Below are 11,269 nucleotides of genomic sequence, written 5' to 3'. Positions count from 1 at the left end.
CTCCTGCACACGGAGGGCCTTATCAGACACGGGACAGAGGCCACAGTATTAGCCTCAAGTGCTCATAGCCTCCTTCACCAAGCCCATCCATTCTGTGCACTGTTGGCTCCAGGGGAGACGAGGCAATATTCTCCCTTCCAGGTCATCTTGGGGCCCAGACCACTAGCCGGAGAAATGATATGGAGAGAGCAGGCAGGAGCTCCCTTCCAGGTGGGAAACGCAAGGCAGGCAGCCTCCTCTAACGGCGCTGCCGTGGCTGGATTGAAATTGTGCTCACTTCCACTCAAGTGAGCAAAGCACATCTGTGTTGCGTATTTTCTACTATTGATGTTTCCTTCCTTAGTCTCCCACCCCATCAGCTCCACTGGACAGCAAGGGAAGGGAAAAGGCCTTTTCAACATGTCCATTCACAGGAAAGCAGTGCCGTAAGGCTTCCGTCTGCCTCCTTCCTCACTGCAGCTGTCATGTCAAGTGTATGCTCCTTCTTTGGCCTGTCCCGCCACAAGGGCACCCAGTGGGTGGGATACACATGGAGTTACCATGTCCCCAGGTGGGCGAGGGAGACACAGGTCACAGGTCTGTGGGCAGTCAGTATAGGCCCTGCTGTCTGGGCCCCTGCTGGCCCTTGCAGCAATGGAGTCCTCTCTGCCAGGCCCAGCTCACCTCTGCTCCCGAACCCTGCACCTGGCATCTCAAGGTCCATGTTGTCTCTGTCGGGCCTGGCATCTTTCTCAGCTGCTGACATGGCCTTGCTTTGGCTCTCTCATCTATTCTGCAGCCCTGGTGGATAGGGTCACCATGCTCCCTATGGCAAGGCCCCTGGGTGCTTACCCTCACCTAGTGGTTCTGACCTCAGCCCCTCCGTCTCTCCTCTGCTACATGGGAACTCCAAGACACCTTCCAAGATACTCAAGGTCAAAACAGACTCATGGTCAATAAATTCTGCGCCTCATCTGTCTACATACACCCACCTGCCATACCATTTATTCTGATGTGGCTGTAGGATGTTTCTGGCAGGACCCCATGCAAGATGGTGTCGGTCTAGGCCCACTGGGTGAAGGGAAAGGGCCTGTTCACTTTTAGCTTTGCTTCCATCCCATTCAATGCCACTCCCGCTTTCAAAAGTCTGCGCTCAGACTGAGGTTAATGCAGCAGACAGGATTTGGCTGCTACCTTATTCTCTCCCACAATCCACAAGCCAGACAGAGCCACTTCCCCAGGGTCATGCTCCTCCCTTCCAAAGGGGCTTCTGCCCTGTCCTCTTTCCCAGAATCATAAGGACTGTTGGAGCAAAATAAGAAAGCCAGCTTACAGGTAAGAGAAAAATCCAAAACATTCTAAGGATACTTCCTCCCCTCAAGCTTCCTACTAAATAATAATGACATACAGTTGTGGTCATTGTTAAAGAAAAAGGAAACACAGCCATCCATCTTAACATCACTGAATTTAAGTAATCAATGACTATAATAAGAAAGGAATGATTTAGGGGAAATTTATGTTGGAACTAGAAGCTCCAGAATCATATAAAACATTTAGGACCTTTCTATTTTGTAGATGAGAAAGCTGAAATACTGCAAGTTGAAATGACTCATCCTAGGTCCCAGGTCTAGTGAAGAGTGAGGACCAGAAATCACATGTACTGGGCTACCAGCAGTCAGATATAATCAGCCCCCAAATCTCCTGTGGTTCACTACAGATAAAAGAAAAAACAAAACAAACAAAAACAAGGAATATCTGACCAAAACAAGGTACATACACAGCAGGGTTCACTGGGCAAGGACAGATGCAAACCAGAGAGATTCTGAAGACCCTGAGGTCTCTAGACTATTCGGCACTGCTGTGGATTGTGTGTTTGTATCCCCTCTAAATACATATGTTAAAGCCCGAGCACCTAGTGTGATGGTATTTGGAGTTGGGCCTTTGGGAGGTGATAAGGTCACTAAAGTGGAGCCTTCATGAATGACATTAGTGCCTTACAAGAAAAGGCAGCAGAGTGTTTGCTTCCTCTCGCTTTCCCCATGTGAGGTCTGAAATTGTCTACAAACCAGGAAGAGGGCCCCCAGCAGAATCCGACCATGCTGGCACCCTGATCTCAGACCTCCCAGACTCCAGACCGTGTTAAATAAATTTCTGTTGTGTGAGCCACCCAGTCTATGGTAATTTTTTTACAGCAGTCTGAACAAACGAAGACAGGCACTTCAAAGAAAACGTCAATGCCATATTGGGCCATTTATTCAACAAGTTCTTAATAACGGTGTGCTATGTGCCAGGCACCATGGTACATCAAAGCAGAGTCGCAAGGAAGAGTAAAACAGCAGTCTGGGAACCGGAGACCACACATTTCAAGAAGCAAATGGAAGAGGCCACCGAGCAAGAGGTTGGGATAAAGAAAGACAGAAATACAAGGGATAGTCCAGATTCTAAGCACCATGTTTGGCAAACCCCACACCATTTAGAAGACTGCATACAGAATCAACCATCTGCCCCAGGCAAGAAGCTTCTAGGGTGTTTCTTGCTAAGGCAGAACTCTCTCCCAATAAGGAATCCTCAGGAATGTGCCTCGCACACCAGCCCCATCCCGCCAGACCCTTCCTGCTCCCCACCTCATAGACCTCTCTGAGACAACACCTATTTCTCACTTGGCTATTTTTCTGCTGGAAAATAACCACGTGTACCCACCAAAGCAAAGGCTTCTGGTTATGTTACCAGAACACCAGGGGTTTGGCCTAGGTCCTCCGGCTTGCCACACAGCAGAAAGCCAAGCGCTGAGACAATTATTGCCAAGAATGAAGTCTTTAATCCAGTGCTGCAGCCAAGGCAATGGGAGCCCAGTCTCAAACCCATCTCCCTGACCTACTAAACCTAAACCTAGGGGTTTCTATAGTAGGGAAGAAATGTAACAATGTGTAAGAAAATAGGAATTAGGGAGGGCCAGAGAAGCAATCAGGATGAATGAGGGGTCTTCCATCTCATTGTCTGAATGTGATGATCTGGTGAGTTTCAATTCTTTGTCACTTTTTTTGAGAGACCTGAAGGTCATTTCCTGAGGAAGGAACTCAGATAAAACAAATGTAAGGTTTAAGCCTTAAGACCAGAAGGGTCAAGTTCTGTGTTTATGCAAGAAACTATCTATGAGACTATTGGGTTGGTTTCAGTTAGCTAAATGTTCACCTTTCCATTGTCATTATTTGGACAAAAATTTCCTCTTTCTGTTTTCCTCTTCCCCTCCTCTCTACGTTTTTTTGCCTGTGCAAAGGAAACTTGGAAAATCAGAACACTAAGCACAATTTTTCAACCACCATGATTCTAGCAAAAAGGATTTTCTAATCACAAGAAATCCTCCAAATGAAGACACAAAATTCTTCACTTAAACAAGATTGTGCTTTATAGAGTGGAGGAGATAAATGTGCCATGTAAACCCCTGTAAAGTATTTCTCTTGGTAAAGTATGTTAGATATACAATTGTTATCAGTATTTTATAACAATGAATTGCATTGTAAATGCGACACCTAGAAGGTTTTTAAACTACTCCTTTTAAAAAATTTACATCTTCCTTGTTCCAAAAACGTTTAAGGTGGGGGAAAATCCCATCACTAGTTGTATGTGGTAGTTTCCTTCCATGTCACACTCTCAAGAGTTTAGCAGAGCACTAGATCTGTTGTTCACATTGCATTGATGGTTGGCCCTTAAACAGTTTTAAACTTCGAAGGTCCACTTATGGGTGGATTTCCTCCAACTTTGCCGCCCCTGAAACAGCAAGACCAACCCTCCTCTTTCTCTTCCTCCTCAGCCTACTCAATATGAGATGATGAGGATGAAGACTTTTATGGTGGTCCACTTCCACTTAATGAACAGTAAATATATTTTCTCTTCCTTACAATTTTCCTAATAATAACACTTTTTCTGTAGCGTACTTTATTGTAAGAATGCAATATTTAACACATATGATATACGAAATATGTGTTAGTCAACGTTTTATGTTATTGGTAAGGCTTATGGTCAACAGTAAGCTATTAGTAGTTAAGTTTGGGGAAAGTCAAAAGTTATATGTGGATTTTTGATTGTGCAGGAGTTCGGCACCCCTGACTCCCAAGTTGTTTAAGGGTCAACTGCACTTACAATGCTGTCCTGTTTCCTATTTTATTGTCCGTAAGATGGAAAATAGACACATGTTGTAAAATTTTTGTGCCATAATTTCGCTTTTTTCCCTTTTTGGTAATGCCATGATATTTCCATAATTCAGAGAGAATTATGGACTACGTGAATGTCCTGCTACACCACAACACAGGCCTAACCCTTCAGAGAACGCACTCTTTCTTTCCCCGGTCTCACATCTATTGTGATGAGATGATGCAGTGATGGACATGTCCCCTGTCTGAAGTTCTCAGCCGGAATTTGAGCTCTCCCCATTCAGGCTCAGACAGCTTTCCTGGCTTCTTGGCCCACAGGCCCCATACACTGCATGCCCTGGCTATTCTGATGCCTTATGCTAGTGTCCTATTTTCACTCTTTACTTTCTCTCCACCTCGGGATATTCTTCCCCAAATTATGCCATGAAATCTCCCTCATCCTCCACCTCTCTCCACACTTTCCTGGCATTCAATTTACAGATAATTGTTTCTTTCAGTTACTTGGATTCCTGCCTTGTTGACCCATCTGTATGTGGAATCAGATCTGTCACTTTGCTGCCCGCTCTGCTCCCACTCACACTTGGATCCTGACCAATGCATCCTATCATCAGGTCCCATGAGCCTTGAAAGGCAAACCTTACAGACCCTCATTCTTCAAGCATCCCTTCGTTCATCCAACAAATATTTCCTTCGTGCCTAATATGTGCAAGGGCTTCCGTAAGTTGGGGCTGACTCAGGAATAACTTACCGCGTGCTTTTGGTCAGCTTTTTGCTTGGTCTCCTCTTCTTGACTCCAAATTCCTGACCTATACCTTGTCCCTCATACCTCATACCTGTGACTCAGGCCCTGGGCATTGGACTTATCTTCCTGACATCGCAGAGCTGAATTCCACTATCCTCTCCAGTTCCTCATGATCACTTTCTGCTCCTGGGCTTGCCCCATGGAGCCCTATTCTTGAGTCAACACTAGATGGTTCCCTAGCAGGCCTGCAACCCGCCATCCCTCCATTGCTGCCCTGCCACGCAATAGTCATTTGTTTCTAGATCCACAGTATGTGTGTGTTGTACTGAAAACTAACAATAAAAAATTAAATTAAAAAATTATTGAGAGGAAGCAATTAATCTATTAGTCTAGTTACTGTGTTTTTCCAAGTGTATATTATACAGGAAGCTCTGTTCCTTTCTATTTTGTCTCGGTGAGGTTGCATGATACTATTTCCTGACTTTGACTTTCAACTATTCCTGAGCCTCTTTGGCTTAGCAAATGATTAGGTTTGAGCCAAGCTGAGGCTGTCTCAGAAAGTAACTGAGCATTTCTCAACAAGCCAGTGGGGCACTTTGTTCTCTTTGTTCTTCTTAGATAATTAACACCTGCTCGTTCTGCAGCTCATACAGTCATGAAATGTTGAGATAGAAGCAGGGGAGGGAAAGATCACCTCGCCCCACTTTCCATCCTATGTCATAATTCAGCTTATTGGGAGGCTGATGGTGACAGAGATTATTTATGTCACAAGGAAGTTCCCTTTTTGGAAGTGTACTTTTGTGTGTGTGTGTGTGTGTGTGTGTGTGTGTGTGTGCATGTGTTTTTTTTTTTTTCCCCGACTGAGTCTCTCTCTGTTGCCCAGACTGGAGTGCAATGGCACAATCTCGGCTCACTGCAACCCCAACCTCCACCTCCCAGTTTCAAGTGATTCTCCTGCCTTAGCCTCCCAAGTAGCTGGGATTACAGGTACCCCCCACCACGCCTGGCTAATTTTTTATATTGTTAGTAGAGACAGGGTTTCACCATGTTGGCCAACCTGGCCTCAAACTCCTGACCTCAGGTGATCCACCTGCCTCAGCCTCCCAAAGTCCTGGGATTACAGGCGTGCACCACTGCGTTCAGCCGGAAGTGTACTTTTTCAACCTTTCTACTGATGGTGGGTTACATTGGAGCATTGAGCAAGGGACAAATGCCCTGAATGTTCTTGACCCACCAGTCCTTCTCTGTCCAGGGCTCATTGTCACTGATGGAGGGCACAGTAGTGGTCCAGGCAGCCACACCAGCCCAGCCAGCCCTGTGGGACCAAAATGGTACATCCAGACCACCTTGTCCTTCTGTTATAGTGAACCAAGTGATAACTCCCAGGACTTTTCTCCCAACTGTCTTACTACTTGTAGAGGTTGTAAAAAATGTCAGTTTTCCATGAGCTGTCCTTCCAGTATGGGAATAACTATTATCATAAGTACCAAATAATATAATGCATGTAAAGTGCTTGGCTGTTCTGTATGGTTAAAGAAATTATCATGGTATGATATCGCAAATCACTCAGTTTATTGCCACACAAAGAGGTATTTTTTCTTTTGGGTCACAATGCTTACACATGAGCACATTTCACAGGGAATACCCTCGATTAGATGACGTCCGTTTACCACATAGTGAGTGAGCTTCAAAATTATTAAAGTCAAATTGCTCAAGTGGGATGGAAGCAGGCCTCTGTGGAAAGGAGAGTCTAATCAAAGATTGAGGTGTATCTTTACACAAGCAGTTCTCAGAACAGATGGCATCCAAGAGATGGCAGCAGAGATATGTGACTACTAGAAGGCACCTGGACGCTGGCTAACTTTGCTTTGTCAGAGAAGTGGCTAGTGGAGTGCAGCCTAAGCTTTCGGAGTATCTATGAAACTCTGGAGTTTCTATGTATTTGAATTTCAGCAGCTAACATGTGCGGTCTCATAATGTATGATGTCACATTCTCAAGACAGCAGGAAAACCCTCCAAGTTCTCCTCACAGCAAAACATGTCACTCACATAGCAAACTACAAAAGTGGAATCATTTCAAAGCTCCATAATACTGGCACAGTATCTGGCACAGAGCGGGCATCTGAGAGGCACTGGGTTTGCAACAAACATTTTAAGAGATCTAAATATCGGCCTTAGGTTTTTTCTCTTCTCTAGCTGTTATCCAAACTTAATTAGTGTCCCCTTATGACACGGATTGGTAAGCAATCCTTCCCCATATTCTAGCATAAACTCTACATATGAACATAGTCTCTCATCCAACCCCTCAGGCATAAACTGTAAATAAATGAAGTTCTACTTGTGGCTTGTAAAATATATACCCTTCGTCATATCTTTATTTTGAAAAAATATAAACTGTTCCAAAATTTCATTTATTTCCCCAGGTTTTCAAGAAATAATACCTTAATTTGAATTACAGCAGAGAATTAAGGTTTTTGCTTGTTAAATAGTCCAAAGAGAACAGCTTGACTAATACCATATCTTCAAAGACTGTCAGGTGGAGATTTGCCTTGGCTTTTTAGAAGACAGATATATAACTGTTCAGATGTCTCTAAATGACCAAAATGTCCAAAATACGCCAAAGAATAAGAATGAAGAGCGTATGAGAAGGCATCTGAAGTGTAAGGAGGCATTCAGCCACACGCGGTGCCTCATGCCTGTAATCCCAGTACTTTGGGAGCCTGAGGCAGGCGGACCACAAGGTCAGGAGACCCAGACCATCTTGGCTAACACGGTGAAACCCCATCTCTACTAAAAATATCCAAAAAAAAAAAAAAATTGGCCGGGTACCGTGGCGGGCGCCAGTAGTCCCAGCTACTTGGGAGGCTGAGGCAGGAGAATGGCGTGAACCCGGGAGGCGGAGCTTGCAGTGAGCCAAGATGGCGCCACGCACTCCAACTTGGGTGACATAGCCAGACTTCGTCTCAAAAAAAAATAAAGGAAGCATTTAAATGACTGTGCTTACAATCTTAAATCAACTCTATTAAGTAATAAATAGTGAAAGTTGCATTGACACTTCCCAAACACAAGTGTATATATGTATATATGAAATATCTACGTGTATGATATATATTATACAATATTATATATTATATTGTATATTAAATAATATATAATATATTATGTTATATTATATACATTAAATCTATTATATCAAATATTATATTATGTATTTTTTTTTGAGACCGAGTTTCGCTCTTGTTACCCAGGCTGGAGGCAATGGCGTGATCTCCGCCTCCTGGGTTCAAGCTATTTCCTGCCTCAGCCTCTTGAGTAGCTGGGATTACAGGCGCACGTCACCACACCCAGCTAATTTTTGTATTTTTAGTAGAGATGGGGTTTCACCATGTTGGCCAGCATAGTCTCCTGACCTCGTGATCCACCCACCTCAGCCTCCCAAAGTGCTGGGATTACAGGCCTGAGCCACTGCGTCTGGCCCAGCTAAAATATTTTACTCCAGGATTACAAGAAGGGTAAATTTATTTATTCAAACTTGTAGTGGGTGAGCTCTTTTAAAAGAAGATTTCATTTTAGTCTTCATCTTTCTTCACAGTGATACCTTAGTTTGTACAACATTGTACAGTTTTCAAAGATACCATCATAGACCCTCAAGCCTTTTAGAACTCTTACAAGTCAGGCTGTTTGACTCCCAATCTGGTACTTGAGCCTCTTCAACACATCCAGCATCCGGATGCTCACTCCCGGAGCCTCTGGCAATCCCGCACCTCCCACAATGGGGAGTCTGTTTCCTTCTAACATAACTCATTCCACATTTATGGCTCTGTACCTCAGAGTCATCTGTAAATATTTTACTCCTACAACACGGAACCGTACATTGTATTCCTGTAAGATGTTTATAAGACTGATACTGAAACGGGAAAAGTTCCCTTTTCCCCCTCAGATGGCATGGGATGGGGGTGTGGCTCACTTCTTCAGTGCTCAAACCTCTAAGGACATACAGATGGGCAGGCTGTGGGGCTCCGACCCCACAGCAGTGTCTAGGGGTGAATGTGTACAGCTCCTGAAGCCCTAGTGGGCATGTGTTACAGGATGCTCTTTTAGTTTAGCTGTGGATAGACAGCTTGTGTTAGTCAGCTCAGTTACATCTTCTACCTTATTACAAGGACAGAGGGCTTTCTGTATCCCTGGGTTCTTGTGTTGGTATACCAGAAAAATCGGATCACACGTGGCCTTGGAGAATGAGTGCAAGGTTTCATTGAGTGGAAATAGTTCTCAGCAGATGGGTGAGCCAGAAGGGAGATGATTTTCCCCTAGAGTCGGGCCCTTGGTGGCCCAGGCTCTCCTCCGACCGCCCCAGCGAAACTCCATGTCGTTCTACTTCTGCTAGTTGGTGGCCTGCTGGCGTGCCGGTGCCTGTTGGTGCATTCCTGTCGACGTTCAGCTGCCTGTGTCTTCCTCCACTGATGTGTTCCTCTGGAAGTCCAGCTGCCTGTGCATCTGCCTACTGGGGCGGCGGCGGGGGAGCGGTGTTTATAGGCACAGGATGGGCGTGGCAGGTCAGGATGGTCTTGGGCAATGCAACATTTGGGCAGGAAATGCCTATCCTCACCTAGGTACGTGGGGGTGGAGGCTTAGCTAGGGACCACGCCCTCCTCTACCCAGCACTTCCCTTCCCAGCTTCTGTACCATTTCAAAGGACCATACTCTTTCCTTCCCAGCACTTCGGTACCAGAATTACTATTTTAAATGAAAAACACAGGAATTTTATTCCAACCTGTACCACTTTTCAGAATAATAAAATGCCACCCAAATTTAGTCATTATGCAAGAAATGTTCTCTAAGGATGAGGAAATGAGGTTTAAACAATGCCAACTTATGCCCAACTATCTCTCAACAGCTGAATCACAAAGCTGAAACCAGAACTCAGATCTGCTATTTCTTAGTAACTCTTTTCAATAGCATCTCATTTTCAATCAATAGGCCTCCAACTCCTTCATAAGACAATATACACATCAAATGATGAGGCTAGTTACAACTAGTGTGGTCTTTTCTTCATTGATGTGACTGGAAATTTTGACTCCAAATAAAGCCTAGACTTCAGCATCTTGTCTCCAAGACAAATCAGATTTTAAAACTTAACGGTTATTTTGATAAAGCAAGCAATAGACTCAGCCTGGTTTAAAATTTAGTACATCACCAGATGTGTCTTTCACCAAAGAGAATTACAGGCATTGTGTAGAAACGACACCTGCCAATTCTTAGAATATCTGATTTCAGTAGTACATTTTTAGCTGAATGGCAATCATGAAATATAAGCTGCATTTGGCTCTCCAAGATTCCAGCATTTGGAGCTAGGTACTGTTGCTTTAAATATTATATAGACATTGAAATTTACATGCCTACCAGCATTAGTATGAATTAGCCTCTTTGAATCATGAATAGCCTTAAAACAAAGCTATGAGCAAAAGGTTAGCAATTTCTAAGTTGCACTTTTGACCACAATGGTTCCAGAAATATTTTTCCTAGGCACTTTTTATTTACCATTAATTATCAAATTACTTTAAATTGACAGTATTTTTAAAGACACTATATAATTCTGTGACTCATGTATCAGCAGGTGCTCACATTACTCAGAGTTTTTCAGTCATGGGGAAGTTAATTATAATAACCTTAATTATTCCTCTGCAACAGTAAAAATGGACCCTGAAAAATACCGCTAGGGGCTTAATGTTTGACACACAGATAAAAATGAGCAGTGATTTTTTGTAAGCCACTGCATTAAATCACATAATTGGACAGAAAAGATTTACGTGCAATTTGTTTTTGCAATTGTATTCTAAGTGGTGTAATTTTTAATTATACACAGAGAGTTCAATGTTCATTCCTTGAATTTTTAAGCTACATTTTTCTTTTCTACCTGCAGCTCCTTTGTTCAGGCTTGCTTCTCTTTTCACATGGATTATTTGAATTCCTAAGTCAACAATAAATTCACAGCTTCCTCAGTTTTACTTGTGCAATGGTAAGATGAAAAACATATAGCTTGGGAAATACAGCACAACTCTGGAAAAAAAGTAATAATCATTTTCTCTAATTAAGAAATGTTTTCAGGCCGGGCGCGGTGGCTCAAGCCTGTAATCCCAGCACTTTGGGAGGCTGAGACGGGGGGATCACGAGGTCAGGAGATTAAGACCATCCTGGCTAACCCGGTGAAACCCCGTCTCTAGTAAAAAAAAATACAAAAAAATAGCCGGGCGAGGTGGCGAGTGTCTGTAGTCCCAGCTACTCGGGAGGCTGAGGTAGGAGAATGGCATAAACCCGGGAGGCGGAGCTTGCAGTGAGCCGAGATCCAGCCACTGCACTCCAGCCTGGGCGACAGAGCGAGACTCCGTCTCAAAAA

At 43.9% G+C, this 11,269-nt stretch overlaps 1 long non-coding RNA gene across 1 annotated transcript in view; it reads left to right on the top strand.

Moving 5' to 3' along the window:
• Nucleotides 1-11,269, top strand: part of LOC105552069 — a 39,777-nt gene that overhangs the window by 18,429 nt on the left and 10,079 nt on the right. The gene's annotated exons all lie outside the window — the stretch shown is intronic.

Source organism: Mandrillus leucophaeus, unplaced genomic scaffold (genome assembly GCF_000951045.1).
Source record: "Mandrillus leucophaeus isolate KB7577 unplaced genomic scaffold, Mleu.le_1.0 Scaffold542, whole genome shotgun sequence".
NCBI classification, from domain to species: Eukaryota; Metazoa; Chordata; class Mammalia; order Primates; family Cercopithecidae; genus Mandrillus; species Mandrillus leucophaeus.
This window is presented reverse-complemented; position numbering and strand designations above follow the sequence as displayed.